This window comes from Pseudophryne corroboree, chromosome 11 (genome assembly GCF_028390025.1).
Source record: "Pseudophryne corroboree isolate aPseCor3 chromosome 11, aPseCor3.hap2, whole genome shotgun sequence".
Classification (NCBI taxonomy): domain Eukaryota; kingdom Metazoa; phylum Chordata; class Amphibia; order Anura; family Myobatrachidae; genus Pseudophryne; species Pseudophryne corroboree.
This window is the reverse complement of record NC_086454.1, coordinates 317,519,045-317,543,878: the sequence shown is the minus strand read 5'-3', so window position 1 is coordinate 317,543,878 and position 24,834 is coordinate 317,519,045. Positions and strand designations below refer to the sequence as shown.

Below are 24,834 nucleotides of genomic sequence, written 5' to 3'. Positions count from 1 at the left end.
ATAGAATTACCGGTGAGTAAATTCTTATTTTCTTATCAAGTAACTAGCTCACCACAGGTGATGGCAATCATACATTACCAGGAAAGTCCAGGAACAGAGCATTTTCTCCCTCATGGAGAGGGTAAGGTAGGCAAGTATGGCATGGTACTCTATTAGAGGAAGGCCACAGACACCTGATGCACCCTGCAAGCCGACCACGGGGATTACTGTAGCTGCATGTAGTATATCATAGGTAGGCTTCCTGTGTCACTCCAGCTACTGTGTAACTACACATACCAGCATGCTTTGCCACCACTCTCTTGTTAGGGCATGTAAAAACTGAGGCAGATCATGCTGCGATGTGTAGTTCCACAGCACCTGGAGTGCCTCAGCTCAGGTTGCGTAGCCCTGTGGTAGACAACGTGAGCTGACTGCCCCGCCCTGGCCACAAGAGGGAGCGCTGGCGCACATGCGCATTCACACTCTCCGTCTCCGGGCGCGCAGGCGCAGTAGGCGGCGGCGGCTCTGTGAGGAGGAGAGAGGCGCGGGCAGGCCCTGGATTCTCTCGCGAGGAAGGACGCCATTATCGCCCACAAAACACCACGAGAACTCGCCCCCGAACGGTAACTGGGAACCTGCGGCCTCGCCGCGCCCGAGCTGCCGGGTCACAGGGCCCATGGGGCCCTCCGGAGGGACGCTCCGGCATCTCCCGGCCCCGAGGCGGCGGGAGAGACCGGGGAGGGAGGCGGGAGAGCCGGCCCGAGGCTCTGTGCCCTGGTGAGGGGGGTCTCGGGATCTCCCCAAGCGGCCGGGCCTGGGCCACACATACACTCACGGAGCGTTACCCTGGCCCGGGGCTCTGTGTGTGTGTCACCCCGGCCCGGGACTCTGCCCCTCACCTCTGTACAGCTGGGGTCACTGTGTGTAATGTGTAGCTATGTTGTGAGAGGGGAATATACAGTTATAGAAGTGTACGTGTGTGCATCTCTATCCATCTCTCATATGTGTGTGTATGTGTATATATATATATATATATATATATATATATATATATATATATATATATCCTATATTAATAACGTCCATAGGTGTGGAAATATATATTGTGTGTATATAAATGTATATTCCTCACACATGACGTGACGGATCCGTGTGTGGACTCAAGTTCAGTACATTAGGACCCCCCTGGGCTAAACCTTACTATACTGCCTCAGAACACTATCCATGTGGACATCTATTGGGCATATTAATCTGTGGCGAGCGCGATGAGCCGCCATGTCCGAAGTACTGTATGGCGAGTGTACATGTTTTAAGGTTCTGAAGAAGTTTAATAATCATCTGAAGCAGTTTAGTTATGTTAACCCATGGTACCATGTTCTGAACATCAACTATGTGTATTTATAATGGTTATATATATAATGTGTGTGTAAATAAAAATAAATGTATATACGTACACACGCATCGCACAGCCATATGTCAGGAGCCGCCTTAGAAAAGTGTAAATACTTTTTTTTTTTTCTCCTGACAGCTGTAAGTGTTGTCCTCATTGGGGTCACTGATGTTTGGTGAACGGGATTTATAGATGGGGAGGTCTTTGCAATAAACTGAATTTTATATACATATATCATTTTTGATGTGTCAGTTTTGGTTACTGACATTGTGTAATTTACATGAGTATTTGGTTACGAAGTGGATGTTATTATGTGGAAGGTGTTTGCAGCTATGACACATACAGAGCCTTTGTTTTTGATAATGTTACTCCTCCCTTAGTAATCATTACTGTTTCCAAGTTGCTTTATAATGTACACAGAGATGGACATAAGCAACATTATATCCAATGCAGCTTAATAGTTACTGACTTGCCTTGTTTTGTGTTGTCATTTGTATAGAAGTGTACAGGACTTCCAGGGCGTGTGCATTTGCCTGGTTCTGGTATGATGCATTATTTTGCACTGCTAAATGGCCTTTGCTGCATTACTCGTTATGACATTCCAGTATTTACATTAGGTCATAGTGTAGTTCTTGTTGTTTTCTTTTAATTATGCTTTGTTTCTATGGGTTCGTTTCAATTCAGCTTGATGTTTCGTCTGAGAATGCCGGTTCTCGCATCCTTAGGGCTAAAACACACTACCTGGCTTTGGCCGGCCGGAAAAAAGCCGGACGGCTTTTTCCCGTGCCGGCATTGTAGTTAACAGTGTGAGGGGTAGGGTCCCTTCACACTGCCCGGCTGCCTGGTTGCAGCCGGGTCTCACCACTGGAAGGTCCGGCTGCCGGGCCGTCTTTGGAGCCAGTGAACCGTGTGTGTGAAGGGGAGCTTTCACACACAACGTTTTTTTCTGAAGCCGTGTCTGATGTTGCGCATGCGCACAGCATCACACACGGCTCAAAGCCGTCCTGTGTGACAGACTCTGCCGGTTTCTCCCGGATGGCAAAAAGCCGGACAAAGTTTGTCCGGCTTTTTGCCATCCGGGAAAAACCGGAGTGTGTGTTACAGCCCTTAAACATGGTGTTTAGTTGTGAGAACCGGCATTCTTCGACTTAAGTGCCGGGCGCGATACTGTTTCTGGCGTGCTAAGGGCAGAAAGCAGCATCACATGATGAGTTTTGTTGGATTTCTGCTCGCACCCCGAGAGGGTACAATACTGCAGGACTGGCCTGAGCTGTTAAGCAATAATTTTTTTTTTTCTTCCCCTAAAAATATATCTGATTTCCTCTCATTAAAAACTCCTGGAACATCTCTGATATATTAAGGAATGTATTCTAATTGAATATTATACAAGTCAACAATCTGACAATAGTCCTTGGAACTGCTGTGGTTCCCCTGTCCCTGATGTATACAACATCTGCCTGTAGTGAACAAACAGTGTAGACACTTGTCTAAAGTCACTTTGGGGTCGATTCAATTCAGTAACAGTTGAATAGCGCCGGGAATTAGCTCCCAACGCTATTCAATTCAGCTCCAGTTAAGTCGGAGAATGCCCGTTCTCCTGACTTAACAGGTAGTTTCTCTGACGTCCTAGTGGATGCTGGGGACTCCGTAAGGACCATGGGGAATAGCGGCTCCGCAGGAGACTGGGCACAAAAGTAAAAGCTTTAGGACTACCTGGTGTGCACTGGCTCCTCCCCCTATGACCCTCCTCCAAGCCTCAGTTAGATTTTTGTGCCCGAACGAGAAGGGTGCACACTAGGTGGCTCTCCTGAGCTGCTTAGTGAAAAGTTTAAGTTTAGGTTTTTTTTTTTTTTTCAGTGAGTCCTGCTGGCAACAGGCTCACTGCATCGAGGGACTAAGGGGAGAAGAAGCGAACTCACCTGCGTGCAGAGTGGATTGGGCTTCTTAGGCTACTGGACATTAGCTCCAGAGGGACCGATCACAGGCCCAGCCATGGATAGGTCCCAGAGCCGCGCCGCCGGCCCCCTTACAGAGCCAGAAGACAGAAGAGGTCCGGAAAATCGGCGGCAGAAGACGTCCTGTCTTTAACAAGGTAGCGCACAGCACTGCAGCTGTGCGCCATTGCTCTCAGCACACTTCACACTCCGGTCACTGAGGGTGCAGGGCGCTGGGGGGGGGCGCCCTGAGATGCAATAAAAACACCTTGGATGGCAAAAAATGCATCACATATAGCTCCTGGGCTATATGGATGAATTTAACCCCTGCCAGAATACACAGAAAAACGGGAGATAAGGCCGCCGAGAAGGGGGCGGAGCCTATCTCCTCAGCACACTGGCGCCATTTTCCCTCACAGCTCCGTTGGAGGGAAGCTCCCTGGCTCTCCCCTGCAGTCACTACACTACAGAAAGGGTTAAAAAAGAGAGGGGGGCACTAATTAGGCGCAGTATTAAATAATACAGCAGCTATAAGGGGAAAAACACTTATATAAGGTTATCCCTGTATATATATAGCGCTCTGGTGTGTGCTGGCAAACTCTCCCTCTGTCTCCCCAAAGGGCTAGTGGGGTCCTGTCCTCTATCAGAGCATTCCCTGTGTGTGTGCTGTGTGTCGGTACGTTTGTGTCGACATGTATGAGGAGAAAAATGATGTGGAGACGGAGCAGATTGCCTGTAATAGTGATGTCACCCCCTAGGGGGTCGACACCTGAGTGGATGAACTGTTGGAAGGAATTACGTGACAGTGTCAGCTCTGTATAAAAGACAGTGGTTGACATGAGACAGCCGGCTACTCAGCTTGTGCCTGTCCAGACGTCTCATAGGCCGTCAGGGGCTCTAAAGCGCCCGTTACCTCAGATGGCAGATATAGACGCCGACACGGATACTGACTCCAGTGTCGACGGTGAAGAGACAAATGTGACTTCCAGTAGGGCCACACGTTACATGATTGAGGCAATGAAAAATGTTTTACACATTTCTGATAATACGAGTACCACCAAAAAAGGGGTATTATGTTCGGTGAGGAAAAACTACCTGTAGTTTTCCTGAATCTGAGAAATTAAATGAGGTGTGTGATGATGCGTGGGTTTCCCCCGATAACAACTGATAATTTCTAAAATGTTATTGGCATTATATCCTTTCCCGCCAGAGGTTAGGGTGCGTTGGGAAACACCCCCTAGGGTGGATAAAGCGCTCACACGCTTGTAAGAACAAGGGCTCTACCCTCTCCTGAGATGGCCGCCCTTAAGGATCCTGCTGATAGAAAGCAGGAGGGTATCCTAAAATGTATTTACACACATACTGGTGTTATACTGCGACCAGCAATCGCCTCAGCCTGGATGTGCAGTGCTGGGTTGGCGTGGTCGGATTCCCTGACTGAAAATATTGATACCCTAGATAGGGACAGTATATTATTGCCTATAGAGCATTTAAAAGATGCATTTCTATATATGCGTGATGCACAGCGGAATATTTGCCGACTGGCATCAAGTCTAAGTGCGTTGTCCTTTTCTGCCAGTAGAGGGTTATGGACACGACAGTGGTCAGGTGATGCGGATTCCAAACGGCATTTGGAAGTATTACCTTATTAAGGGGAGGAGTTATTTGGGGTCGGTCTTTCAGACCTGGTGGCCACGGCAACAGCTGGGAAATCCACGTTTGTACCCCAGGTCGCCTCTCAACATAAGAAGACGCCGTATTATCAGGCGCAGTCCTTTCGTGGGCAAGCGGACAAAAGGTTCCTCATTTCTGCCCTGTGACAGAGGGAGAGGAAAAAGGCTGCAGAAATCAGCCAGTTCCCAGGAACAGAAGCCCTCTCCCGCCTCTGCCAAGCCCTCAGTATGACGCTGGGGCTTTACAAGCAGAATCAGGCACGGTGGGGGCCCGTCTCAATGAATTTCAGAGCGCAGTGGGCTCACTCGCAAGTAGACCCCTGGATCCTTCAGGTGATATCTCAGGGGTACAAATTGGAATTCGAGACGTCTCCCCCTCGCCGTTTCCTAAAGTCGGCTTTACCGATGTCTCCCTCTGACAGGGAGGCAGTTTTGGAAGCCATTCACAAGCTGTATTCCCAGCAGGTGATAATCAAGGTACCCCTCCTGCAACAGGGAACGGGGTATTATTCCACACTGTTGTGGTACCGAAGCCGGACGGCTCGGTGAGACCGATTCTAAATCTAAAATCTTGAACACTTAAATACGGAGGTTCAAATTCAAGATTGAGTCACTCAGAGCAGTGATTGCGAACCTGGAAGAAGGGGACTACATGATGTCTCGGGACATCAAGGATGCTTACCTTCATGTCCCAATTTACCCTTCTCACCAAGGGTACCTCAGGTTTGTGGTACAGAACTGTCACTATCAGTTTCAGACGCTGCCGTATGGATGGTCCACGGCACCCCGGGTCTTTACCAAGGTAATGGCCGAAATTATGATACTCCTTCGAAGGAAGGGAATTTTAGTTATCCCTTACTTGGACGATTCCCTGATAAGGGTAAGATCCAGGGAACAGTTGGAGGTTGGTGTAGCACTATCTCAGGTAGTGTTGCGGCAGCACGATTGGATTCTCAATATTCCAAAATCGCAGCTGATTCCGACGACTCGTCTTCTGTTCCTAGGGATGATCCTGGACACAGTCCAGAAAAAGGTGTTTCTCCCGGAGGAGAAAGTCAGGGAGTTATCCGAGCTAGTCGGGAACCTCCTATAACCAAGCCAAGTCTCAGTACATCAATGAAAGGGTTCTGGGAAAAATGGTGGCTTCCTACGAAGCAATCCCATTCGGCAGATTCCACGCAAGAACTTTCCAGTGGGACCTGCTGGACAAATGGTCCGGGTCGCATCTTCAGATGCATCAGCGGATAACCCTGTCACCAAGCACAAGGGTGTCTCTCCTGTGGTGGTTGCAGAGTGCTCATCTTCTAGAGGGCCGCAGATTCGACATTCAGGACTGGGTCCTGGTGACCACGGATGCCAGCCTGCGAGGCTGGGGAGCAGTCACACAGGGAAGGGATTTCCAGAGCTTATGGTCAAGCCTGGAGACATCACTTCACATAAATATCCTGAAGCTAAGGGCCATTTACAATGCTCTAAGCTCAGCAAGACCTCTGCTTCGGACAACATCACGGCAGTCACCCACGTAAACAGACAGGGTGACACAAGAAGCAGGAGGGCAATGGCAGAAGCTGCAAGGATTCTTCGCTGGGTGGAAAATCATGTGATAGCACTGTCAGCAGTATTCATTCCGGGAGTGGACAACTGGGAAGCAGACTTCCTCAGCAGACACGACCTCCACCCGGGAGAGTGGGGACTTCACCCAGAAGTCTTCCACATGTTTATAAAACTCGACAAGCATTGCGCCAGGTCAAGGGACCCTCAGGCAATAGCTGTAGACGCTCTGGTAACACAGTGGGTGTACCAATCAGTGTATGTGTTTCCCTCCTCTGCCTCTCATACCCAAGGTACTGAGAATCCTAAGATGGAGAGGAGTAAACACTATATTCGTGGCTCCGGATTGGCCAAGAAGGACTTGGATACCGGAACTTCAAGAGATGCTCACGGATAATCCGTGGCCTCTACCTCTAAGAAGGGACCTGCTCCAGCAAGGACCCTGTCTGTTCCAAGACTTACCGCGGCTGCGTTTGACGGCAGGGCGGTTGAACGCCGGATCCTGAAGGAGAAAGGCATTCCGGATGAAGTCATTCCTATCCTGATCAAAGCCAGGAAGGATATAACCGCAAAACATTATCACCGCATTTGGTGAAAATATGTTGCGTGGTGCGAGGCCAGTAAAGCCCCGACGGAGGAATTTTCAACTAGGTCGATTCCTACATTTCCTGCAAACAGGAGTGTCTATGGGCCTGAAATTGGGGTCCATTAAGGTTCAAATTTCGGCCCTGTCGATTTTCTTCCAAAAAGAAAAGGGGTACTGTATATACAGCCTCCTTTTGTGCCTCCAGTGGCACCTTGGGATCTCAATGTAGTTTTTGGGTTCCAAAAGTTACATTGGTTTGAACCACTTAAATATGTGGAGTTAAAATATCTCACATGGAAAGTGGTCATGCTGTTGGCCCTGGCCTGGGCCAGGTGCGTGTCAGAATTGGCGGCTTTATCCTGTAAAAGCCCTCATCTGATTTTCCATTCGGACAGGGCGAAATTGAGGACTCGTCCTCAGTTTCTCCCTAAGGTGGTTTTCAGCGTTTCACCTGAATAAACCTATTGTGGTGCCTGCGGCTACTAGGGACTTGGAGGACTCCAAGTTGCTAGACGTTGTCAGGGCCCTGGAAATATAGGTTTCCAGGACGGCTGGAGTCAGAAAATCTGACTCGTTGTTTATTCTGTATGCACCCAACAAGCTGGGTGCTCCTGCTTCTAAGCAGACTATTGCTCGTTGGATTTGTAGTACAATTCAGCTTGCACATTCTGTGGCAGGCCTGCCACAGCCAAAATCTGTAAAAGCCCATTCCACAAGGAAGGTGGGCTCATCTTGGGCGGCTGCCCGAGGGGTCTCGATTTTACAACTTTGCTGAGCAGCTACTTGGTCAGGAGCAAATACGTTTGTAAAATTCTACAAATTTGATACCCTGGCTGAGGAGGACCTGGAGTTCTCTCAATTGGTGCTGCAGAGTCATCCGCACTCTCCCGCCCGTTTGGGAGCTTTGGTATAATCCCCATGGTCCTTACGGAGTCCCCAGCATCCACTAGGACGTCAGAGAAAATAAGAATTTACTTACCGATAATTCTATTTCTCATAGTCCGTAGTGGATGCTGGGCGCCCATCCCAAGTGCGGATTGTCTGCAATACTTGTACATAGTTATTGTTACAAAAATCGGGTTATTATTGTTGTGAGCCATCTTTTCAGAGGCTCCTCTGTTATCATGCTGTTAACTGGGTTCAGATCACAGGTTGTACGGTGTGATTGGTGTGGCTGGTATGAGTCTTACCCGGGATTCAAAATCCTTCTTTATTGTGTACGCTCGTCCGGGCACAGTATCCTAACTGAGGCTTGGAGGAGGGTCATAGGGGGAGGAGCCAGTGCACACCAGGTAGTCCTAAAGCTTTTACTTTTGTGCCCAGTCTCCTGCGGAGCTGCTATTCCCCATGGTCCTTACGGAGTCCCCAGCATCCACTACGGACTATGAGAAATAGAATTATCGGTAAGTAAATTCTTATTTTTGTCGGGAGAACGGGCATTCTCCGACTTAACTACCCGCAGCTATGCTGATTCCCGACAGAATCAGCCTCGCGGCAGCTCTTTTGTCGGTTTTCTTCTCTCACCCCCCGGGGCTGAGCGAAGAATTCCCGACAATGAAGGGTAACTAGTCGCTGTATTGAATAGTGCCAGGAGCTAATTCCCGGCGCTATCCAACTGTTGCTGAATTGAATCGACCTCTTTGTATAATGTCACCTTGTGTGGCCAGGATGCACTATGATACTCAGTCTACCAATATCAGTAGTGTTCCCGGGGCGGGCTCCAAGTTGCCAGGGCAGGTAGGTTCTGCGCTTGAAAAGGTGGGAATGGTCAGCTGGGGAGAAGGTGTGGCTTTGTCAGCATCACTATTGGGGGCGGTCCGGCCACCTCAACGTCACTAATGGAGGCATGTAGGTGCTGGGCTTCCCCCAAGCTCTTTCTTTAATGTGAATAGATGCCATGCACATGGTGTCATGGCAGCGGGCAGACTTAGCAGGGGGCAGGGCACATTTTACCCCTTAAAAGTTGGGCAGGGCGCGGTGCCCTACTAAAATAGCCTAGCGTGAACACTATATCAAGTGTGTTGGAGTGAATTATCAGCTGATACATGGCTGTTGCTGGTGTCACTTCAGAATATCCCATGTTGAATTGGTTGTTGAGATGGTGACTTAAAGGCCATGACATGTAGATGTGACATGTTCTTCAGGCCTTTGGGTGACCATGGGACGGGTTTAAATGTCCCCCCCCCCCCCTCCCCGCAATCGTGGCTGCCGGCTGCTATTCTAATGTTGCTACTGACGGGCGCGACAAGTTCATTTCAGCTCGCTAAAATGCGTGTAAAGAAACCCGTTTGGGTGCCCAAACGGGTCTTTGCATGCTCGTGGCCATTACTTTAGTCGGGTTTAGGTGCTTTGTGTGCCTAAACCTGAGTGTAATGGGCGTGATCTGCACGATAACTGGGGGCATTTGAATATCGCCCCTCAATCTCCCGTCACTTAGACGGGAGATCGGGAGTGCGATAAGATTTGAATTTCCCCGCATATATCCTTTCTAAGGGAAGTAGTGATTAGCATTGTCTTGTTAAGGGGATGACTGAACCCAAAGCAGGCTAAGAAAATGCACTTCACAACACAATAGAACCACCAGAGCGGGAACAATTGTGGAAGTATTGTAGCATTCTTCAGGTTCACATAATCCACTTGTTGAGTGCATGGTGCAGGTTGCATCATCAGACCATATCATTTTTGTACTCTGCTTGGTAGTCCAATTGCCTGTGCTCTTTGCATCACTGAACTTGCAACCTTGCATTGGGTGTTTTAATGAGCAGTGCGTACACTGCAACACAGTGGCATAAGTTCTTCCCTATCGCCTGAAGGCAAGTTAGAGTTTGGTGCCCCCCACCCCTTAAAAAAAAAAAAAGGGAAAATTATACATAATTTGGGGCTAGGACAAAGGTGACAGGACCAGGAGGGACAGTGCCAGGAGAGGTGTGACAGGGCCAGTACTGGAGGCAAGGACAGACTAAGACAGAGAGGACAGGAACAGGACAGGGGTGACAGGGACAGAACAGAGGGGACAGAAGAGAGGTAACCGGGCCAATACAGAGATCACAGGGACAGTAAAGCGGGGAAGAACAGAAATGACAGTGCCAAGATAGAGAACCAAGACAGAGGTGACAGGAACATAATAAGGACACAGGTGACGGGACCAGGACAGGGGTGACAGGACCATGGTAGAGGTCACAATAAGGACACAGGTGACAGGACCATGATAGAGGTACCAGGACAGAGGAGACAGAAGAGAGGATTAACAAGACCAGGACAGAGGTGACGGACAGGAAAGGGATGTCAGGGACAGAACCAGGACAGAGCCGACAGGGACAGAACAGAAGGGTTAGGAGAGAGGGATGATAGGGCCAGTATAGAGGTGACAGGAGAGAAGGGAGACAGAGCCAGCACAGAGGTGACGGACAAAATAGGGGGGAGACAGGATAGGACAGGCGTGACAGGGACAGGACAGAAGGGCCAGGAAAGAGGGGAGACAGAGCCAGCACAGAGATGACAGGGTCAGGAGAGAGGGGAGACCCGGCCAGCACAGAGGGGACACGGCTAGCACAGAGTGGACAGGACACTGGTGACAGGGACAGGATAGAAGGGCCAGGAGAGAGGGGAGACAGGGCAGAAGTGACGGGGACAGGACAGAAGGGCCAGGAGAGAGGGGAGACAGGGCAGAGGGGACAGGACAGAAGGGCCAGGAGTGAAGGGAGACAGGGCAAGCACAGAGGTGACAGGGACAGGACAGAGGGGAGATCGGGGCAGCACAAAGATGACAGGGCCAGCACAAGGGGGACAGGACAGGGGTGACAAGGACAGCACAGAGGTGACATGGACAGGACAGGGGTGACAGGACAGAAGGGCCAGGGCAGAGGGGAGACATGACCAGCAGAGAGGTGATAGTGACAGAAAATAGGAGTGAAAGGGACAGGACAGAAGGGCCAGGAGAGAGGGTGACAGGGACAGGAGAGTTGAGAGACAGGACCAGGACACAGCCCTGAATTCAGCACTGGTGGGAGGAGGTAGTTGGCAGCCCGGCCGCACTCACTATATATACTGTAACTGATACAGTACCAGTCCCACTCACTCCATTACTTAGCAACAAGACAAACACAGCCGCTTCCCAGCCCTATACCATTGCCTCTCCACACTCCGTTAAACTGTTGCGGGTATGGGTCGTTGGGTCGACCCAACTTAGGTCGACAGTCATTAGGTCGACCACTGAAGGTCGACATGGGCATTAGGTCGACATGGGAATTAGGTTGACATGTACTAGATCAAAAGGTCAACATGTGTTTTTGGACTGTTTTTGGTGTCGTTTTCTTTGTAAAGTGACGGGGAACCCCAATTAGTGCACAGTGTCCCCTCGCTTCGCTCGCCATGCTTCGGGCAAGGTGCCTCGCTTCGCTCGGCACAGGTTACCATTCCAATTGTGGTCCATGTGGATCGTTGGAAAAAAGAAAAAAAAAAGTGAAAAACTCATGTCGGCCTAATGACCATGTCGGCCTAATGCATGTCGACCTTCAGTGGTCGACCTAAGCTGTGTCGACCTGACGACCATATCCCACTGTTGCAGGTTGCAGCTATAATCGCTGACCTCCGCCAGTGACTCGCTGGCCGAAGCTCGTCCACTTCCTCTTTGTTTCACAGCAGCTGGCTCCTGGATCACTGGACAGCAGCAGAGGCCGTGAGCCTTGAGGGGGCGGAGCATGCAGGCAGCCAGCTGGAGCGCTGGCCGGCTATGTGAGTATATGTGGCGGTAGAAGAAACAGCCGGGCTGGGTCTTGAAAAGGGCAGCAGTGACGCTACTCTCCACTCGGCGGCTCCTCTGTTTATTCTAGTAGGAAGGGCACGGAACAGTTGGGACAATGGAGGAAGTGCCCCCCTTTAGGGCTGGAGCCCCGGCGGCAACAGGCTCCGTTGTCTCCGGCAGTTCCGCCCCTGCTGCAACACAACTATGATATCCTGCTCTGTGGGTTTCTTAGCAGATTATTGTTTTGGAATTAAAATTGGCTTCTCGCGTAACAGGTAAAGGCTTGCCATTACCATAAACTTATCATACACCATTATCACTATCCTGAGGTTTGTGTCTTCAGGATAATGTTGCCCTTTGTTATACAGCCATAGCCAAAAGTTTTGAGAATGACACAAGTATTGTTTATCATAAAGTTTGCTGGTTCACTGGTTTTAGACCTATTTGTCAGATGTTACTGCGGTATACTGCAGTAAAATTAGAAGATTTCATAAGTGTCAAAAGCTTTTATTGACAATTACATTAAGTTTATGAAAAGCGGCAATATTTGCAGTATTGATCCTTCTTTTTCAAGACCTCTGCAATTTACCCTGGCATAAGCTGTCAATCAACTTCTGGCCCACATACTGACTGATTGCTGCAAATTCTCAATGGGATTAAAGTCTGAGGAGTTTCCTGGCCATGGACCCAAATTTTTTGTTTTTTGTTCCCTGAGCCACTTATTTATCACTTTTGCCTTATGGCGTGGTGCTACATCATGCTGGAAAAGGCATTGTTCCACACCAAACTGTTCTTGGATGGTTGGGAGAAGTTGCTCTTGGAGGATGTTTTGATACCATTTTTTATTCGGTACTTGTGTTCTTTACGGACTCATTACCTTATTATATAGAGGTACACAAATACCTTTTATTCTTGGCTGTGTTATTAGGCAAAATTGTGATTGAGCCCACTCCCTTGGCTGAGAAGCAAGCCCACTCATGAATGGTCTCAGGATTCTTTACTGTTGGCATGATGCAGGACTGATGGTTGCGCTCACCTTTCTTTCTCCGGACATTCGTTTTTTTCCTGATGTCCCGAACAATCTGAAAGGGGATTCCTCAGAGAAAATTACTTGACCCCGGTCCTCAGCAGTCCAATCCCCTGTATGATTTACAGAATATCAGTCTGTCCTTGATGTTTTTCCTGGAGAGAATTATGCTGCATTCAGACTGCAAATGCCGAATCCTACCCGGTAAGACAAACGTGTACTTACCGGGTGTGATCCGGCATTTGCACTCCGCTGCTGGCTTTCCGACCCGGCAATATACCGGGTCGGTTGCCATAACAACGGAGCGCGCAGCAGGGGCGGGGGTGGAGGCGGCGTCGGGAGATGAGCTCATCTCCAGCGCCGCCTCTCCCTATCTTGTGAATGGGAACCGTGTCGCATCGACACGGCTCCCATTCACACCGCACCTGACCCGGTAATCAAACCGGGTAAAACCCTTATTTTTTACCGGGTTGATTTACCGGGTCAGGCGACCCGCTAAATCGGCCAGTGTGCTTTCACATCGCACACTGACCCGGTTCGACACGGCAATATGCCGTGTCGGTACCGGGTTATTTGTGCGATGTGAAAGGGGTCTTAGTTTCTTTGCTGCCCTTCTTGACACCAGGCCATCCTTCAAACGTTTTCGCCTCACTGTGCGTGCAGATGCACTCGCACCTGCCTGCTGCCATTCCTGAGCAAGCTCTGCACTGGTGGTGCCCCGATCCCGCAATGATTTAAAAAACCATCCTCCTTATAAAGCTTCCAGTCTGTTATTCTAACTCAATCAGCATGACAGAGTGATCTCCAGCCTAGTCCTTCTCAATACTCTCACCTGGGTTAACGAGAGAATCACTGACATGATGTCAGCTGGTCCTTTTCTAGCAGGGCTGAAATGCAGTGGAAATGTTGTTTTTGGGACTAAGGGTGTGTACACACGGTGAGATATTTTCTTGAGATTTTGACTATATAGTCAAAATCTCAAGAAAAGTTAGTGCAGATCGCAAGGTGAAAGTCACCTTACGATCCCGATGCGCGGTCCCGCCAGGTCGGCATCGCAAGAAAAGATAGACTGTGCAGGCAAGTCAATCCCTGCTAGATCGGTGTACTATCTAGTTCATCTCACATGTCAATGACATCTCACATAAGCCAAAATCGTAAGCACCCATAGTCCATATCTCAAGAAAAGTTAGTCAAAATCTGTGCTATCTGGGCTCTGGGGAGTTCAGGGGAAATCGCAAGTGAAAATCGGGCATAGCAAGGATCTCACCGTGTGTACACACCCTTACTTCAGTGTCATGGCAATTCATCTGATCACTCTTCATGACATTCTGGAGTACGTGCAAATTGCAATACTAAAAACCGAGGCAGCAGACCTTGTGAAAATTAATATTTGTGTCATTCTCAAAACTTTTGGCCATGGCTGTAGTTTTAGAGACCACTGGTCCTGAAATGTTAGCTAGTTGGGTGTGTGTGTGACCGGGGGTCTCGCTGGCTCGCCACAGGTTCTATATTCCCACTCTACGGTTGTCGTGGACACTCATGAGTGGGAATAGTCCCTGTTGGTCGTCAGGATTTTCAGATGCCGGGATCCCGGCTTCGGAATTGTGACTGGTGGTCTCCTGACATAAACGCATCCCAGTTGGCCTGTGTTACTCACTGAAGCTCCTGTCATATTCATCTCAGCAGTTACCCCTACCCACTTTTTATACATGACCCGGACATACTGGGATGGTATTTGTAGGACTACAGCATTTTTTTGTGGGTCCTAGCATGGCAAACAGCTGCAGGGGGCAGGGTTGGAGAGTAGGATGGATAATTTAGCTGAGCGGAAACACTGCTTGATTCAGGTGTATTATTTCAGCACCGTAATATCATGCATACTTACTGCAAATAGTGGCTGTACCTGCTGTTTATAGGCTAGCGTATGTGATGCTTTCTGGCTACGTGATGAATTCACCATTGTGCAGCAAGTCCCTTTTGCAGAGGTGCTGCTCCTCATCTCTGTGGGGGGAATTCAAGTGTTGCACTTGCCGGCGGCTACTAGATGGGTCTAACATAGCAGTTCAAGTGAAATGCTGTACTTTTTATGACAACACTCCCCTCTTTATACTACTGTAACTACATAGATGTCCTCATTCAGTGTCAGCAATAGTGCAATCAGGTCTTATACTTCCAGCATAACATACATTCAAAGGCATCACGAAGAGGGCACATAAAATGGAATTCATACATGTAATTTATGATGAGGCGTTAATACAGGGAATATTTTATCATAACGTTACTTACTTAATAGTGGTTGTTGTGCTTTGTGCGTGTAATAGTAATATTATATCTGGGAATGTTATGGATCTGTATGCAGCAGGGAGCGGATTCCTGCCGTGTAGAAGCTGCTGTAGCTTTGTGCGTCTTTATTGCTTTCACATCCTGATTACAGATGATTCCTTTTACGCTGTGGCTGCAGTCTTGCCAAATAGCCCCTCCCGGCGCACCAGGTTCTGCGTGACCCAGCTGTGGCTAGTGTCTTTCTCAATTAAAATGTGCATATTATTCACGTTTATAAAACAACTGTGAGAACCAGAACTACATTGCTATATTACTCTGATCTATTTGATGTGCGTCATTTCTATATCTGTGTGCGATGGAGAAGTGCTGCGGCTTTCTCTCCTGCCAACGTCTGCTGTGCATCATCTACAACTGTTTATGCACGTATGTAACACTATTTCCTGTGCGATTAAAGTCACAACCTAGCATCTCTAGTACACTGTGGGCGAGATTCAAATGTTACCGCGGGTGCCCGCCGGCAGCTATTCAAATGTTACTGCTGATGGGCACGAGAACTTAATTTCAGCTCGCTACCCCCGGTGGTGACGAGCTGAAATGCACAAAAAGTGACCTGTTTGAGCGCCAAAATGGGGCTATTTGCATTGCACATTCATTTAATCGGGTTTTGTCTCTTTACGTGGCTAAATCCAAGCGATATGGGTGCGATCAGCTCGGTAACGGTGGAAAATTGAATATCGCCCCGCAAGCTCCTGTCACTTTAGACGGGAGATCGGGCGCGATTAAACATTTGAATTTCTCCCTCTGAGTGGTATTTTGCTGCGTCCGGGATGTGGTACCCCACTTCTCGGAGCGTATGGTGTGTAACTGCTAGGTGTATAGGACGCATCTGTGTGTTGGGTCAGCATGAGCTACATGTGTATAATGCTCTCGGTATAGTGAGCGAGAGCGAAGTCAGCTGTTCTCGCTGTCCAGCCATGGGGATGCCCAGATGGAGAACGCTATCCAAGTTGAAGCACTTCATTCTACCACTTTTATTTCTGTCTTATCTATTCTACAGATATTGGAGGTCATTCCGAGTTGATCGCTAGCTGCAGTTGTTTGCAGCGCAGTGATCAGGCTAAAAATCGGCATTTCTGCGCATACGTATGCAGCACAATGCGCACGCGCGTTGTACTTTCACAACGGGCGATGTAGTTTCACACAAGGTCTAGCGAAGCTTTTCAGTCGCACTGCTGGCCGCAGAGTGATTGACATGAAGTGGGCGTTTCTGGGAGGTAACTGACCGTTTTCAGGGAGTGTTCGGAAAAACGCAGGCGTGCCAGGAAAAAAACGCAGGCGTGGCTGGGCGAATGCAGGGGCGTGTTTGTGACGTCAAAACAGGAACTGAACAGTCTGAAGTCATCGCAAGCGCTGAGTAGGTCTGAAGCTACTCTGAAACTGCACAAAATAATTTTGTACCCGCTGCAATCCTTTCGTTCGCACTTCTGCTAAACTAACATCCACTCCCAGTGGGAGGCGGCATAGCGTTTGCACGGCTGCTAAAAACAGCTAGCGAGCGATCAACTCGGAATGACCCTCATAATGCGTAGTGCCAACACGCACACATGTCTGCACGGATTCAATTCTAATTGGAGTGCCTGTCATGTACAAGCTGACGTGTCACTATAGGCCTCATTCAGAGTTGTTACGTAAACCTGCAGATCTACGCCTGCGACGAAGGGCGCAGTGGCCCTTAAGCTGCAGCATGATTGATGATATGACCCAAAGCTTTTACACCCCCTTAGTAATATTAAACCTGTTTATTTTATTGGACTCCTTTTGGTGAGGAGCCAGCATGATGAAATGCACCTGCACTCTGTCCCAGAGATGTCATCTTACAGCTGGAGGTGCAAAGCGTATGACTTACTGCTGTGCGATCTGTATCTGATTAGACATGAGCCTTACTCAAACACTGGGATTTCAGCTGGAATATTTTCCTGGAGGTCGTCTGCCATGATAGGATCCCAAAATAACTAAAGGATGTACTTCTTGGTGAAAGTTTGAGAATTTAATCCTCCATTCCTTTAAAATGTTATCCAGAGCTAATCTTTAATTGCCTGCCCCAAAATGATTTATAAATGAAGTAACACCAAGTTATAAGTGCCAAAGCCCCCTGTACTCCAGAAGAAAACTATTCCCCCCCCCCCCTTAATTTTTTTTAAATTTAGAAATTGCTGTTCTGTTGCCAAAGTGAAATGAAAGCGCTGAGATCTCCGGGAAGTGCTGCTTTTGTTGGACGGAGGCTGACCTCTGCAGTGTTGCGCTTGGACGGCTCTCCCTAGTAGCTTAATATTTAGGTTGAAAACAATTGCTGGAGAATGCCTGGATAATTTTTCTAAACCTGATGCGGATGCATCAAGTTAGGATCCTGATCAGAAGGTTTGATAGAAATGTTTACGCAGTGCAGGTGCTGACAGCCGCTCTAATTTGGTGCTGCTGGATCACTTCAGATTGATGTCACACACTTAAGTGCTCATTAGTGAAAGGTAATTCTCCTTGGTATGGAAAATATGGGATGCTGTCAGGATCCCGACAGTCACAGAAACATAGGGGGAGATTCAAATGTTTGAAAAGTCGGTTGAGTGTCTGTTTTTTCCTGTCTATTAAATAGGAATAAACAGACTCCCAACTGACTTTTCAAACATTTGAATCTCCCCCAAAGAATGCGACGGCAGATAAGAGCCACTTGGCCCATCTAGTCTGCCTTAAACACATGTACATGCACACACTAAAGTGCCCCATACACTAGAACGATTATGCCCAGTCTTAGCCCTATTCGGGCATTCGGCCCGATATATTGGGTGAAATCGGGCATTTTGGCTGTGTATCCGATCCATTGTGCGGCCCCGTGAGCATCGGATCGGATCCTCCAGATTGAGTGTGCTGCACATTCAATCTGGTCCGAGGCGTGGCTGAGATCGCCGTGGATCACCCAGGATCACCCAAGATACATCGTATGCAAAAGGACAGCCCTGCCACCCGAGAGACTGCCGGGGTGATGGCCAGCGGTCGCCTGCGACATGTCAGATGGACATGTTGCAGTAGTGTATGGGGTCCTTTACACCCTAGGGTTCAATTTTATTTTTGATATATATGTATATATTTTTTTGTCGGGAACCAGTTCATCTACCACACGCGTAGAACAGGATCCGTTCAACGATGTAATTGCAGGTATACGTACGCATCTGCCCGATTGACAGGTAGAAGCGCTTGGAGGGAGAGGCGGGGGGGAGGGGGGGGGGGGGGCGGTGCTAGATACTGCGGTGTGCCGCCCCCGGCTCTGGGCGTGGCATTGCCAAGGATTGCGTCATGGACACAAGTTTCCTTGGCCTCGCCAGGCTACCTGCGACGGCAAGCCTGAGTAAGTTCAGGCTGACTCAGCCTGCTGTCGCAGATGAACATCAGGACTGATGGTCGTGTTGTTCATCTCAGATGCAAATGCAGGAAGGATTTGCTATGTATCTCCTGCTGCATTTGCATTGCTATGGATTGCAGTCGCATAGCTGCTGCAAACAGCTTTGCAATTGCAATCCTTGGGGTAACCGGTATGTAATACCGGCAGACAGGTAGCCGGCTGTCAGTATACCGACAGTGGCATCCCATCTTCCAGAATACCATGAGCGAGTCCCCTTGTGGGCTTGCTGCGCTCGCCACGCTTCGAGCACAGGTTCTATTCCCACTCGGTTGGTGGCGTGGACCCACCAACCGAGTGGGAATTACGGGCAGGTGTCGGTATTCCAGTTGTCTGTAAAATGCCGACTGTCAGGATTCCAGCGTCAGTCTCCTGAACGCCGGGATCCCGACAGGTGCCATTTTGACTGCATCCCTCCTTAGGGAATCACTCTGCAGCATCGCTTGTCTTACACACTGGAATAAGAAGTTCAAGATTACACAAATTGAAATGGGATTGATTCAATTCTCTGACAATTGAATAGCGCTGGGAATTAGCTCCCGGTGCTATTCAATACAGCGCAAGTGACACTCAATTGTCAGGAATTCGACTCTCACCCCCGGGGGATGCGAGAGGAAATCCAACAAAAGTGCTGCCGTGCGTCTGGTGCGAGGCTGATTCTGTCGGGAATCAGCATGGTGGCGGGGAGTTAAGTCGGAGAATGCCCGTCCTCCCGACAAAGTCCGCGAGAACAGGCATTCACCGACTTAACTTGAACTGAATTGAATAGCGACAGGAGCTAATTCCCGGCGCTATTCAACTGTCGGAGAATTGAATCGACCCCAGTGAAGCACAAAATGCCAACATTGTCTTTCTCGTGGTCCATCCTGTATGTGTTCTTGTTAGCAGCCAGATGAATTTAGCTTTGTGGTTAAGAAGCTTATGTACGTTTGGGAAGCACCGCAAACCTTATATGAACATAGTGGTGAAGGCTGTGTCACAAAGTACGTATCAAGTCTTGTCTTGATAGTATCATTTGCTTAAATGTTCTCCCCTCACTGTCTGGAGTGTGATGTCACATTACCGGGTCTCATCCTTTCAGCTACTGAAGTGCAGTATTCGCTGAGGCTGAGTCACTGCTATAGAGAAACATGAAAGTGAAGGGGGAAAGACTCTTCCTTTGTCATTTGAAGGTTTCTGATGTAAAAGCTCTGTCCCAAGCACATTATGTGGCTGGAAAAGTGTGTTTCTCTGACGTCCTAGTGGATGCTGGGAACTCCGTAAGGACCATGGGGAATAGACGGGCTCCGCAGGAGACTGGGCACTCTAAAAGAAAGATTAGGTACTATCTGGTGTGCACTGGCTCCTCCCTCTATGCCCCTCCTCCAGACCTCAGTTAGAATCTAAGCCCGGCCAGAGCTGGATGCACCTAGTGGGCTCTCCTGAGCTTGCTAGAAAGAAAGTATTTGTTATGTTTTTTTATTTTCAGTGAGATCTGCTGGTAACAGACTCACTGCTACGTGGGACTGAGGGGAGAGAAGCAAACCTACCTGCGTGCAGCTAGCTTGTGCTTCTTAGGCTACTGGACACCATTAGCTCCAGAGGGTTCGAACACAGGGCCTGACCTCGATCGTCCGTTCCCGGAGCCGCGCCGCCGTCCCCCTTGCAGAGCCAGAAGACAGAAGAAGGAGATAAAATCGGCGGCAGAAGACTCCGGTCTTCATTAAGGTAGCGCACAGCACTGCAGCTGTGCGCCATTGCTCCCACTGCACACCACACACTCCGGTCACTGTAGGGTGCAGGGGGGGGGGGGGGCGCCCTGGGCAGCAATAAGAATACCTTTTGGCAATAAATACACATAATACAGTCTGTGACTGTATATGTGTAAAACCCCCGCCATTTTTAGTCAGAAACAGGACAGAAGCCCGCCGCTGAGGGGGCCGGGCCTTCTTCCTCAGCACACCAGCGCCATTTTCTCTTCACAGCTCCGCTGGAAGGAAGCTTCCCAGGCTCTCCCCGGCAGTATCCTGGTACACAAAGGGTGAAAAGAGAGGGGGGGGGGGGCACATAAATTTAGTTGCAAAATATGTATATACAGCAGCTACTGGGTAAACACGGAGTTGTAGTGTAATCCCTGGGTTATATAGCGCTGGGGTGTGTGCTGGCATACTCTCTCTCTGTCTCTCCAAAGGGCCTTGTGGGGGAACTGTCCTCAAACAGAGCATCCCCTGTGTGTGTGGTGTGTCGGTACGCGTGTGTCGACATGTCTGAGGTAAAAGGCTCCTCTAAGGAGGTGATAGAGCGGATATGTGTGTGAGAGGGTGTCTCCGTCGACAACGCCGACACCTGTTTGGATATGTGTAAGTGCTAAAGTGAATTTATTGCACAAAAGGTTAGGGAACAGACAGGAAATCTACCTAGGTCTGTCCCTATGTCACAGAGATTTTCAGAGTCTCTCAATGCTCACTATCCATAATAACAAACACTGGTATCGACATGGAGTTTAACTTCACTGTCGACTACGATAATGCAAAGTTACAGCCAAGATGGCTAGAAGGTATTCAATATATGATTATTGAAATAACAGATGATTTGCATATCACTGATGACTCATCTGTCCCTGACACGAGAGTACACATGTTTAAGGGGAAGAATGCTGAGGTAAATTTCCCTCCTCTCATGAGGAAAAAGAGCGTGAATCTCCAGACAAGAGACGGCAGCTTCCCATAAGAGAATTCTCAGGCTGTATCCTTTCCCCACTAGGGCCAGGATATGTTGAGAATCTTCCCCTGGGGTGTCCTGTTTGCACAGACGGTAGCACTTGCTATTCTCAGGGATCCTGCAGATAGCGTGCACATTCTAGTATACTACCCAGACCGGCGATTGTGTCTGCATGGGTTTATAGCGCTGTGGCAGCGTGGACAGGTACCTTATCAGCAGAGATGAGACCCTAGTATGCAATATAAATATATTAAAGATGCTGTCTTAAGTGATAGATATATAGTTATAAAGCATGCCCAAAGAGACATGAATATACTGGGTCCTAGAGTCAAAGCTATGTCGAACTCTGCTTGACGTGTCCTGTAGAATATGCATTGGACAGATGATGCCGATTTAAGAGGCATATGGAAGGCTGAGGATTGTGTGGAGAAGGGTTCTCGGGCCTGGTCTCCACAGCTATAGCTGGTAATTCTGCTAGTTTGCCTTATATTCCTGCACAGCCTAAGAAAGCACAACATTATTAAATGCAGCCTTTCGTATAAAGAAACAAGAAAGTCTGAGGTGCGTCCTTTCTTGTCAGAGCTGGGCAGCTAGTTCCCAGGAACAGAAGTCCTCCCCGGCCCCTACAAAAATCCACCAATGTCGCTGGGGCTCCACAGGCGGAGCTAGGCCCGGTGGGGACACGCCTTCGTAAGTTCAGCCACAAGTGGGTTCACTCCCTGTTCGATCCCTGGGCAATAGATATTGTGTCTCAGGGATACAAGCTGGACTGTGAGAAGATGCCCCCTCACCGACGGCCCTGCGGGCTTCCCCCCCAAGAGAGGGAGCCAGTGTTAACTGCAATTCACAAATTGTATCTTTAACAGGTGGTGGTCAAGCGTCCCCTCCTTGAACAAGAGGGTGTTATTCGACCATGTTGTAATCCCGAAACCAGACGGTTCGGTCAGACCCATATTGAATTAAAAATCCCTGAACATATACCTGAGAAGGTTCAAGTTCAAGATGGAATCGCTAAGAGCGGTCAGTGCAAGCCTAAAAAGGGGGAGACTTTATTGTGAATCGGGACATAAGGGATGCATACCTTCAGGTCCCCATTTATCCACCTCATTAGGCGTACCTTAGAATTGCGGTACGGGATTGTCATAACCAATTTCAGATGTTGCCGTTTGGTATCTCCACGGCCCCGAGAATATTCACCATGGTAATGGCGGATATGATTGTGCTCCTGCGGAAGCAAGGTGTCACTATTACCACGTACTTGGACGATCTCCTCATAAAAGCGAGATCAAGAGAGCAGTTGCTGAACAGCATATCACTTTCTCTGGAAGTGTAACGGCAACACAGCTGGATTCTATATATTCCAAAGTCGCAGTTGGTTCCTACAGCTCATCTGCCTCTCCTAGGCATGATCCTAGACACAGACCAGAAAAATGTTTATCTCCCGATAGAGAGAGCTCAGGAGCTCATGACACTGGTCAGGAATTTATTAAAACCAAAACAGGTGTCAGTGCATCACTGCACTCGAGTCCTGGGAAGGATGGTGGCATCATACGAGGCCATCCCCTTAGGCAGGTTCCATGCGAGGACCTTCCAATGGGACTTACTGGACAAGTGTTCCTGATCACCTCTTCAGATGCATCGGTTAATCACCCTATCCCCCAGGGCCAGGGTGTCTCTCCTGTGGTGGCTGCAGAGTGCTCACCTTCTCGAGGGCCGCAGATTCGGCATTCAGGACTGGATCCTGGTGACCACGGATGCAAGCCTCCGAGGGTGGGGGGCAGTTACACAGGGAAGAAATTTCCAAGGTCTGTGGTCAAGATAACTGACTTGCTTTCACATCAATATCATGGAACTAAGGGCCATATACAACGCCCTAAGTCAAGCGGAGATCCTGCTTTGCGACCAACCGGTTCTGATCCAGTCAGACCGCAAGGGTTCATGTAAACCGCCAAGGCGGCACAAGGAGCAGGGTGGCGAGGGTAGAAGCCACCAGAATTCTTCGCTGGGCGGAGAATCAAGTAAGCGCACTGTCAGCAGTGTTCGTTCCGGGAGTGGACATCTGGGAAGCAGACTTCCTCAGCAGGCACGACTTCCACCCGGGAAAGTGGGGACTTCATCAGGAAGTCTTCACGCAGTTTGCAAATTGATGGGAACTGCCTAAGGTGGACTAGATGGCGTCCCACCTCAATAAAAAGCTAAAAAAGGTTTTACGCTGGGTCAAGGGACCCTCAGGTGATAGCTGTGGTCGCACTAGTAACACCGTGGGTGTTCCAGTCGGTCTCTGTATTCCCTCCTCTTCCTCTCATACCCAAGGGCTGAGATTTGTAATAAAAGGAGGAGTGAAAACAATATTCGTTGCTCCGAATTGGCCAAGAAGGACTCTGTACCCGGAGCTGCAGGAAATGCTCTCAGAGGACTCAGGGCTTCTGCCTCTCAGACAGGACATGTTGCAACAGGGGCCCTGTCTGTTCCAAAATTTACCGCAGCTGCATTTGACGGCATGGCGGTTGACGCCGGATCCTAGCGGAAAAGGGCATTCCGGATGCAGTTATTCCTACGCTGATAAAGGCTAGGAAAGACGTGACAGCAAGACTTTTTCACTGTATATGGCGAAAATAGGTTGCTTGGTGTGAGGCCGGGAAGGCCCTACAGAAGGATTCCAGCGGGGTCGATTCCTGCACTTCCTACAGTCAGGAGTGACTATGGGCCTAAAATTAGGATCCATAAAGGTCAAGATTTCGGCCCTATACATTTACTCTAAAAATGAACTGGCTTCACTGCCTGAAGTTCAGACGTTGTTCCGGGGGTGCTGCATATTCAGCCTCCTTTTGTGCCACCGGTGGCACCTTGGGATCTTAACGTTGTGTTGGATTTCCTGAAATCCCACTGGTTTGAGCCACTTAAGACCATGGAGCTAAAATATCTCACGTGGAAAGTGGTCATGCTATTGGCCTTAGCTTCGGCTAGGCGTGTGTCAGTATTGGCGGTTTTGTCATGTAAAAACCCTTATCTGATCTTCCATATGGACAGGGCAGAATTGAGGACTCGTCCCCAATTTCTTCCTAGGGTGGTATCATCGTTTCATTTGAACCAGCCTATTGTGGTGCCTGCGGCTACTAGGGACTTGGAGGATTCCAAGTTGCTGGACGTAGTCCGGGCTTTGAAGATTTATGTTTCCAGAACGGCGGGAGTCAGAAAGTCTGACTCGCTGTTTATTCTGTATGCAGCCAACAAGGTTGGCGCTCCTGCTTCGAAGCAGACTATTGTTCGCTGGATCTATAGCACGATTCAGCTGGTTCACTCTGCGGCTGGATTGCCGCATCCAAAATGGTGAATGCCCATTCCACAAGGAAGGTGGGCTCTTCTTGGGCGGCTGCCCGAGGGGTCTCGGCTTTACAGCTTTGCCGAGCTGCTACTTGGTCAGGGTCAAACACGTTTGCTAAGTTCTACAAGTTTGATACCCTGGCTGAGGAGGACCTTGAGTTTGCTCATGCGGTGCTGCAGAGTCATCCGCAC

General features: G+C 49.1%; 1 protein-coding gene across 3 annotated transcripts in view; it reads left to right on the top strand.

Moving 5' to 3' along the window:
• Window positions 1-437: 437 nt before the first annotated feature.
• The window catches only part of BANP (BTG3 associated nuclear protein), a 753,599-nt gene continuing 729,202 nt past the window's right edge, over window positions 438-24,834 (top strand). The window contains exon 1 of one of the 3 annotated variants that reach the window (XM_063945657.1): window positions 438-602. The gene's annotated coding sequence lies outside the window, so the exon portion shown is untranslated. The remainder of the gene's footprint in view (window positions 603-24,834) is intronic. The other 2 variants (XM_063945659.1, XM_063945658.1) reach the window with 2 other exon arrangements.